A 10280-nucleotide genomic window follows, 5' to 3' on the forward strand; every position below is an offset into this window, starting at 1 on the left:
TGCCTTCCAAATTCCCTGGTGAGGCCAGCATTGCCAGCGAATCCCGGGCTGGGGGAACTGGGCGGGGGTGCCGTGAGACTGAGACCCAAGCACCTCCTGGGGCCGCCACTGGGAAGCCTGGCCTGCCCCCACCCCTGCCGGCCCCTGTGCCCATCACTGTGCCTCCAGCCGCGCCGACTGCTGTGGCCCAGCCGATGCCCACCTTTGGCCTGGCTTCTTCACCCTTTCAGCCTGTGGCCTTCCACCCCTCACCCGCTGCCCTGTTGCCTGTTCTGGTGCCCAGCAGCTACACTGGTCATCCTGCTCCCAAGAAGGAAGTCATCATGGGCCGGCCTGGGACAGGTAAGAGGATGGATGGGCTGATGCCGGCCCCCTGAACAGGGCTGCAAGTAAGCTCGCCTCAGGAGGGGTGGACTGGGGAGGTCTCCTCTTGGGCATTCACGTGGTAGCCAGGGGACCAGATAACAAGACTTTGAAGGCCCAGCACTTGGTTTTCAGAGGCCTCCTACTGGGGCGTGCAGTCTTATCCCTTGAGGGTTTGGTAGTCATCAGCCCTGCAGAGCAGATGGGGAGAGAATGATAATCATAATGACAGCTCTGGGGGATAGGTCGGCATCACCATGATAAGCTCGGCATGTGAGTTCCTTGCCAAATTTTCACCAGCCTCAGCCAACCCATTGCTCTGGAGTTGATGCTGTCTTATTTCGACCCTGCAGGACAGGGCAGAATTGCTTCATAGAATCTGCAAGACTGCCTTGTCTTATTTTCAAGGAGCAGCTAGTGTGTTCAAACCCCTGACCTTTTAGTTTAGTTATTAGCTGAGCCTTTAACCACTGTGTCACCAGGGCTCCTTCAGATCTTCACATCTGCCCTCTCATAGAGCATTCATGGTTTACCTGGCCCAGTTCAAAGCCCTTTTCAAATATTAGCGCATCTAATATTTTCACCCTAATGCCAAAAAGCAGGTGCTATCTGATAGAGGACAGGGAGACTGGAGTAGTAACTTGCCCAGGGTCATGTGGCTGGCAAAAAAACTGGCCTGGAATCCCAGGCAGCTTGGCCCTTGAGCCATCTGCCATGTTGCTGGGTTTTAGGTAGAAAGACCAAGGCTCCAAGAGCTCTTCACTTTTAGGAGACAGGCCCAGGCCTTGAGCCCTCATCTGCACCCTTACACTCTAGCAAGTCCCCAGTGCCTGAAGGGGAGCAGGGAGATGTGCTAGGTGTGCTTCAGGGTGCAGATCTAGTCTGGCTACCCTTAGGGTGAAGCTTGCAAACTGAGGGTTGGTTGAAGGGTACAGCAGAACCAGCAAGCACAGGCTCCTGGGAACAGGCACGTGAAAAGGTGCCAGGCTCCAGACCAGAGCCTGGGAGAGAGACAGAGAAGCCAATGTGGCTGGAGGAATGAGGAGAGTAGCTTGTCTGAGAATGTTCTAGAGAGTCAGGGCCCCACACTGGCCTAGGCCTCATAGGAACCACTCACAGTGAGGGTGTTAGAGCCAATGCCAGTCTCCTCAGTGTGTTTTCTTACCCATCTTTATTGATTGGGAGTTCCCACTGTGCTTCCTGGCTCTGTGCTGAAGATAGATAACTGCCTGTGTAATGCCAACAGTCCACCAGTGTAGCCTTACCTGCTCTCCAGAGTGTTCAGAGCTGGGATGAGGGATGACATGGGACCCCAAAAGAAGTCCCTAATTCAACCTAGAAAATCAGGGAGGACTTCCTGGAAGAAAGATTAGAGGCCTACTAGTGTAGTCCCCAAGGCAGATGTTTGAAGGAAGATGAATTTGCAAAGTGAAGAGTTCCAGCATGAAGATGAGTGTGAGGAAGTGTGACTGGATTGGTGAGCAAGAGCTAGATCATAGAAGGTATTTATCTTCTAAGAGTTTTATCCTGGGAGGTCTAGGGAGCCAAGAAAGGCTTCAAGCAGATTGAAAGCGTTTGGTTTCACCATGGATGGTGGGTCTGGGTTGCTGAGACCAGAGGCAGAAAGGCTGGCGTGAAAGCTTATGAAGTGTGCATCTGGGCAAAAGCTGTGGTGGGGACTGGGGTAGGAGGCCAGTTCAAGGAAGAACCTGGCTGGCCCTCCTGTCCTCCCAGCCTGTCCCCGGACCCAGGATTTAGACGTGTCCCTTATGCTCATGTACTGAGAGAGTTTTGAGATGTGTTTTTTTGCTTCCCTGTGACTTTCTTTACACATATTAGAGTTGCTATGAGCAAACTTGACAAGGTGGGCAGGATAGGAATCCTTATTCTTAGGCCAATGAAGAAACTGAAACAGAAGGATTCTAGTCACACTGCACTGCAACCTCGCACATCTAAGGCATCTGACGTTGGCCTCATTGAGCACTGTCCCACATGCCCCTCACTGTGTCAGAAAGGGCTGGCTTACCAGGGCAGGCCCAGCAGGGTCCCTTACCATCATTTTACAGATGAGGAAAAGTGAGTCTCTGCCAGAAGAAGAATCCTGATGAAACTTGCTCAGTCAGGGAGGAACAGAACTGGGCTTTGAAATAGGCCTTCTGACCAAGATAGTAGAACATCACTATCAAGAGTTCCAGGAATAACAATTTATTGAGAGCACTGATGGCCTAGTGGCAGAAGCTGTGCTGCAATCTCAAAGGCACACGGTTTGAATCCACCAGCTGCTCTGCAGGAGAAGGATGGGCAGTCTCCTCCTGTACAATTAAATTGCTTTTGCTGGAGCGTCATCTATGGGTTGGTTCTGACTCAACGATACATAACAGCAACAACATTGGGTACTATGATGCGTGTGTCTGGCACATTGGTTAAATCTGAGTATTTGCTGACTCAGTCTTCACAAGGGGCCTTGGGAGGTTGGTATATTTCTAGTTTTATTTAGCAGAGGAGAAAATGCAGCCCAGAAAGGTTAAGTGACTTGCTTATTATCACTCAGCTAGGAAGAGAGAGAATCAAGATTTGAACCCAGGCAAGCTGGCCTTAGTGTCTGAGCTGTTAACTACACTCCCTAATGATGATACTGATAATAATGATCAGTTTTTACTATTTACCATATGTCCAGCCACAGGCTTAGGGCCTCCTCATCTTATTCTGTCGATGCTTTGAAGTTGAAATTGCTAGCTTTATAGTCCAAGAGGGAAAATGAAGTTCAGGAAAGAAAGGTTCCCCACCAGAGGCTTCCAAGTCATCAGAACCTGTCCAGTGCTGCGTCTGGCAGTTTGGAGCCAGGCAGCACCCGTGCTGACGCATCCAGGTGCCCCTCAAGTTCACAGCCTGCAGGCCTTCCTACACCCTTCTGAGGGGGGCAGACTTCTCAGGACCTTTTCCCTCTTGGACTCAGGGGATACCACACTTGCCCATGCTAGGGCCTGACCCTCACTCAGAGGGCAGCAGGTGTGAGGGGGCGGCCCAGGGCAGCTTGCCTGCTCCTGCCCTCCACTAGGCATTTGCTTCCGCTGGAGGACATGCCGGGACAGGCGGCCGACATTCTCCACATTCTGCCCATGGCCCAGAGGCCAGCTGCCATTGCCACCTCCCTCTGACACCCTCAGCTCCCCAGAGAGGAACCTATCCCAGGGCCTTCAGCCCCTGCCCAGGAGGCCAGATGTCTCAGCCCCATTTCTGGCACGGCTTCCCTCCCAGTTCCCAGCTTCCTGCCTGCTTTCTCTTGACAGGCGTGACCAGTTTTCCTGGGCTTCACTGACTTGTCTTTCTATGGGCTACTGTATGTCTGTCGTCTTTTAGATCTCTGTTTCTGGGCCTGTCTGTCCCTCTCTGGATCTCGATCTGTCCCTTGGAGTCTTATTCTATACTTTTCTAGGTTTGTCGTACCCTAGGCTTCAGTTTTTGAGCTTTTAGCCTCCTCTTTCTTTTTTGGGCCCCAGTCTTGGGATCCTGTGTATCTGAAGGGCCTATCCCAAGACCCTCTGTCTCCATCTCTTTAGATTGGTCTGGTAGCCCTCTCTGTGCCTCCTGGCCCTGTGCTGAAGGGGGCCCATACCCCTTTGCCCTATTTACCTCAGGTGCTCAGTACCTTTAAATCAGCAGACAATTTCTAGAAACCAACTCCTCTCTTCCCTTTTTGGAGAACGATGGAACACTGTCCAGGCCTTGGAAACCTCCTCTTGACAAATTTTTACTACTCATTACTATCCCCTGAGAGGAGGCTCTTGGGAGCTCTGGTGGCCTAGTGCAAAGAAGCTGTGCTGCAGTTCCACAGGCATCGGGTTCAAATTCAGCAACTGCTCCATGGGAGGATGAACAGTCTCCTCCTGTGTGACTTAATGCCTCTGAAAACTAACTGGACTGTTAGTTATGGGTCAGTTCCAACTTGATGGCACACAACAACAAAGGGAGTTCTGGTGGTTTAGTCGATAGAGGTACTGCTACCCCAAAGGAATCACCAACAGCAACAGCAGGAGAAAGATGGGCAATTTCCTCTCGTGTGATTTACAGCCTTGCAAACCCACTGAAGGGTTGGTTGGCTGTGAGTCTGTCTGGCTTGACAGCAATGCAATGCTTCTGTCTCCAAAGGAGCTCTAGGGGCCCAGTCTACAGGGAGTTGGACTGCTAACCCAGGGGCTGAGCCTTTCTGATGGTTTGAATCCACCAGTGCCTCTGAGGGAGAAAGATAGGTAATGTCCTCTTCTGCAGTTTACAACTTTGGCAACCCAATGGAGGGTCAGCTAAGAGCCGGTTCAACAATAGTAAACAATACTGTGTTCAGTATTATTCCGCAAACCTGTGTGAGCTTTCAGAAGTCATCCTGCAGACCCATCCAAGCACCTGTTCCCAAGACAGGAAGGCCAGGGCCACACGGTCCAGGCTAGGAGATCCGGCTATGTGGGAGCAGCAGGAAGGCAACTCTGTTGCCCACCCACCCGCTAGACGCCACAGACCTAGATCACCTGGCCCTCCTCCCCTTCAGAGGACACATTTGGTCCCATCTCCATTTAACTGAGTAGGTAGGGACAAGCAGCACCCCCCACCTATTCTTGGGTGGGTGGGGAAGGTGAGGCCCAAGTCCAGATTGTGGCCACCGGAATTGTCATTTTGTCTCCATGAAACCTGTCAACACCACCCACCAAAAGTCATTTCCCTTCTTACCCTCATTTCAGGCTCCTAATGCTCAGCCTTCCTGAGGCAGGTGGGTGGGGAAGGCAGACCAGTCTACAGGCATAGGCAAGGGTACAGGGAAAGGGGTGGGGAGATAGTAGGGGAAGCTCAAGGAAGTTGAGTGAGGCTTAGATGGCCTTCTCATTCAAGGTAACATTGGTGCTGAAGTGTTAGGCAGGAATCTGTGATTTCAGGGTAGTGAAAAACCAGGGATAGGCTTTCCAGGTAGTCACATGAGCATTGTTATGTGCCTTCAAGTTTCCTGCAACCCTATGTGCAGCAGTTTTGAACCTTGCACTATCCTGAGCTAGTCTGACACACCAACTCCTATTGCCCCAGTTACTGTATCAATCCATCTTATGCCAGGGTCTTCCCCTCCTGCACTGACCCTCCACCCTTCTGAGTATGATGTCCTTTTCCAAGGACTAGTCTCTTCTGCCCATATGCCCACAGTATGTGAGACGGAGCTTCAAAATTCTAGCCTCCAAGGAAAAACTTGGTTTCATCCTCTCCAAGACAGACTTATTTGGTTACTTGGCAGTCCATGTTCAAGACTCTTCTCCAGCACCACATGAGCATAGGCCCCTGAATCAAAACCTCAAACTCTTTACCATCTAGTCCATCCTGATTCATACCCCCACCCCCCATTGAGCTTTGAGGTTGGAAATCTTAAAGGGAGGAGATTGTCCGTATTTCATTCACTGAGTGACTAGTGGATTTGAACCACAAATGTTAGCACACCGCCACCAGGGCTTCTTGAGCAAAGTCCGCAAGAGGCGAAAAGTGCAGGGACTGTTGCGTGGCTGGTTGAGGCTGGAGCTTGCCGTTGGCTGAAAGGTGCCAAGGAGGACTGGCCCAGTGAGGCAGGCTTGAACACCAGGTTGAGCCGCTAAGGTTCTAACCTAGGATCAGTGGGAGCCAAGAAAAGGTTTAGAGCATGGTAGAGGAAAGGTTGAATCTGGATGTCAGTGCAGCCTCTGGGAGTTCCCTGGAGAGGCCCCGGCTGGGAAGAAGAATTTGACTGCGGGCAGGTGTTTGTGAGGTTGCAGGGGTGAGTCTTGGTGACTTCGTGGAAGTGACCCCACAGTTCCTTCAGTTTGGCAGTCCCCGAGAGCCAGCGGTGCAAGGAGTCGGCGCTGCCTCCTGGTGGTAGCGTGCGGCGCACGTACGCGCGGCAAGGCCTGGTGGGGTGGGGGCGCGGCCCGGCGCCTCCGGCGCCCAAGCATTAATGGCTCCATTAGCGGCCGGGAGGGAGGCGCATTAGCGGCGACGACGGCGTCTGGCTCCCATTACCACCGGCGGCAGCGGCTGCACCGCAGGCGGCTGGACCCCAGCCCGCCGCGCCGCCGCCTCTGCCCGCGTCCCGTCTTCTGTGCCCGCTCCCCAGGGGGGCCTGGGCTTCGGACCTGTGCGCCTCTCGCCGCACCCTCATTTCGGAGAAAACCTTACTATGAAGCCAGGTACACCTGGATTCAAGCCCTGCTCATGCTACCCTCCTGACTACAGGACTTTATTGCCCTACTTCGTGTGCAGTAGCCAGGGAAACTGGGTGCACCGTGGGTTTGTAGTTAAGCAGTACCCGCTCCCTGACCCCTCTGGCACCTAGAGGTGCATATTCCCGCGCCCCTGAGGTCGGAAATCTGGCCGCGGGCCTTCCCATTGGCTGCTTTGGAGCTTGCCGGCTGTCGATTGGCCAAAGCTTGCTCCTGTTTTCTGCGCAGTTAACCCTTGCACAGCCATATCCTGAGGTTGGGTGCTTTTCCCTCCACTACCCACCCCCCACGCCGCAGACACCCCGGGTGCCAGCTGGCCCGTGCCTGGCCGTGGCGCGCGTGGGTGTCAGGCAGGCCAGGCTCCCGCCTGCCCTCCTAGCACAAAGCGGCTTTGTGGGGCCCGCCGGGTCTGGCTAGGGGCCAGGCAGTGAGTGGAAAATCTCGTGAGCGCCGGGAGGGGAGGGGCGCACAGGGCGGCGCCCCCTCCTCGGCTTAGGCCTGGGCGCCTCCCTCTGCCCTCTCCAACCAGCCCTAGGGTCCGTACGACCCCGTCTCCCCCTTCCTACCTGGAAGCTCACACCCCTGCTCTTGACCGGCACCCCGCCTATTTCCCTATCCCTGGAGACCCTCCCACACACCTCGCCCCTACCTCTCGGTTTCCCTCCTGGTCCTCCTGCCTACCCCAGCCCCACACACACTGACTCACCCCGGCGCTATTTTTAGTCTCCCATCCCTCCCGAGCTGTGCCAGCCCAATCCTGGGCTCGTTCCCCGGGCAACCCTGGTAGTCGCCGACGCCGCCCGGAGTGGGTGGGTGGGTGGATGTGGATGTGGAGAGCGGGTGAGGGGAGCTCGGGACACTGGGGTGGTAAGCCAAGTCGGGGACCCGGATTTGGAGAGCAGGGTGGGGAGGCGCGGTGCCTTCTGGGCCCAATAAATGGGCCTGGAGTTCTGACCGTGTCTGCCTGCCCCTCAGTCAGCATCATCCCTGGCTGGGTGCCCCGGGCCTCTGGGCAGGTCTCAGCCTGCGCTGCCCTGGTGGCTGTCGGTGTCTCTGTCTGGCTCCCAGTCCCCAGGCTAGGGTGGAGCGATGCAGGAAGGTGGGGGATATTTTGGGTCACATTATTTGTGAGGTGGTGAGGGTGTTGGAGTTGGCTGCTACTTCAGTCCTACCTAGTACCTGCCTGGAGTGAAAGTTCGGTTTGCCCCTCCACGTGGGGCTGGGCCTCGATTTGAGGAACCCCCTCAGCCATTTTCAACTCTGGGTGGGGGATGACTGGATAGAAACTGCTCCCTCCACTCCTAGTCACCCCCACCCAGGGTTCCTCCATCCTGAACAATGGAAGCTAAGTATAGGGCTGGCCCACTGCCCAGGGCAGGGGGGCCCTTTCCCGCCCGGATTTTCACCCTCCCTGCCAGCTCTGTCCCCCACTTGGCTGTACCCTACCCTGAAAGGGGCCTCTTCCCATCCCTCCTCCGTGGGCACTGTGTCTTCTACCAGATGTGCACACTTCCCAGATGTGTGGGGCCCTCTCTCCCTGTTGTTGCCAGGCCTGGCTTTTTTTCTCACCTAACAGAAGTGGGTTATCTAGGGATAGTGCCCCTTTGAGCTGTGTCCTTGGGCTGCATTGTAGTAGGGAAGGGGTTAACTTGCCAGTAGGTGACTCACCGGTGGGGTGGGGAGATAGCAGGCCACATTGATTTCAGCCTCAATTTCTGCCTCTCATTGCAGTCCCTAGGGCAGTGAGGTAATGGAGGGTCTGAGTCTGGGGCTGCACTGGGAGGAGGGGGCAGTCACCTAATAGTCCCTCAGGTGGCCCCTCCAGGCTCACAGCCAAGTGTCTGGCCCTGTAGTCTCTAGAGGTCACCTGGCTAACAAGCCTCTTTCCCCCTGCAGGTTTCCCGGGGTTATGCTTTCCCCCACCCCTTGGCCTCAACCCATCATTGCATTGGGCAAACTGGGGTTATCTTTTCCTGCCCTTGACCCTACCTGCAGTGTTGGCCTTGACCCCAGTCTTGGTCCATCTGAACTTGTTCCATTTTTACCTGCCCGGGTAAAATGCTTCTACTCAGTGCCTTCCTGAGACCCACCTCCAGGGCTCTGCAGCTTTGCCTGCTGGCCTCTAGGCACGTTCTCTGAGTGCCCCTGACCTCTCTGTGGTTTGCCAGTCTCACTGTATCACTGTCTGACCTTATTTCTAGGCCTCTCTTTGGTAATCTATGCCTGAGCACTCCTTGGGGTTAGATATTGAACAGTGGAAAGAGCCCTTGAGGCAGAGTCCTGGGCCATTACATCCTGCCTGAATTGTCATGCTCAAGTCTCAAATCTTCCTAAGCTTTGTTTTCTCATCTGAACAATGGGTATAACAAATTGTACCTCTCTGTGTAGCTGTGGGATTCCATGAACTCAGGCATTAGTTTCCTGTCTTACTCTTGGCTCTTTTTCAGGGATAGGAGGGAGTCTGTCAGTCTATACATATGTACTTACCTTGGTGGTGCTCTGTGCACACACATCCTCAAGTGGAAGTTGCCAGGTGGCTGCTGAGTGTCAGGTTGGGTAGCTGAATGACAGTGGGTGACCATGGGGCTCAGTGTATATACTGTGTCAGAGATGGTGTGTGTTAGTGTTATGGAGTGTCAGGAAGGCTGAATAAAAGCCGTAGAGGGGGTGTGTGTGTGTGCGCGCGCACACGTGCCCGGTGTGACTGTGCAGTGGGATGGCCGTGGCCTTGAGGCATATAATCTGCCATATTGTTTGTACTATGTGAGTTGATAGATGTGTGATGAGGATACATGTTGGTGAGGGCATGTATATGTATTTTAACAGGTGATGGAAAGACGGTGAATGAGAATGAATAAATATATATGAGGTTGAGTGTGCAGTTTACATGTGTGAGAATGAGGTGTGACTGTGACAGTGGAGAGAATAGATCGAGAGTTATTTGTGACTTTGTGGAGAGAATGGGTGTGGTCTGAAAGTACAGTAGTCCTTTGCTGTCAAGAATGGGGGCAGGGATTGGTCCAGGACTGCTGCTCAGACCAAAATCCTCGATGATATTCTAGTCTCTTACATAAAATGGTATAGTGCTTGTATAGAACCCACCCACGTTCTCCTGTATACTTTAAATCATGTCTGCACTTGTAATACCAAATACAATGTAAATTATATGTAAATAGCCTTATTAGCTTTTTGAGGAATTGCTTTCTTCGCCTAGTTGCTTTCCCCCAGTATTATTCATCCGTGGTTGGTGAGCCTGAGGATGCGGAACTGCAGATGGTGAGGGTTGACTTTTTGTCTTTGCTGGTATGTGTGTGATATGCCAGTGTGAGAGTTTGTGAGGGCTCAGGTGAGGGCTCTCGGTAGACAGTTGTGCCGTTGAGGTATGAAGGAGGCGGGCTGAGCTGCGCATGAGCGTGTTCCTCCCGTGGGCTGGACACTCACTACCACACACAACCCACGGGCCTACGCAGCGTGGCGCCCCAAGCCGCCCCCCTGGCTCTGTGCCTTTACTGCAGTGCGCCCTCCCTGCCATCCTCCTCCAGCGGTCCCACCCCCGGCCGGCTTCGGGCCAACCACAGCCCGCCCCGCCCCGCCCTTATTTGCATATGACTGACGTTCCCCCCGGGGCGGCCAATGGGGGCGGGTGCGGCGGGGCCTGACCCGCGCGCGGCGGCGGCAGCCAATGGGCTTAGG

Source organism: Elephantulus edwardii, unplaced genomic scaffold, assembly GCF_000299155.1.
Source record: "Elephantulus edwardii isolate Elephantulus edwardi_28Jun2011 unplaced genomic scaffold, EleEdw1.0 scaffold00302, whole genome shotgun sequence".
In the NCBI taxonomy this organism is placed as follows: domain Eukaryota; kingdom Metazoa; phylum Chordata; class Mammalia; order Macroscelidea; family Macroscelididae; genus Elephantulus; species Elephantulus edwardii.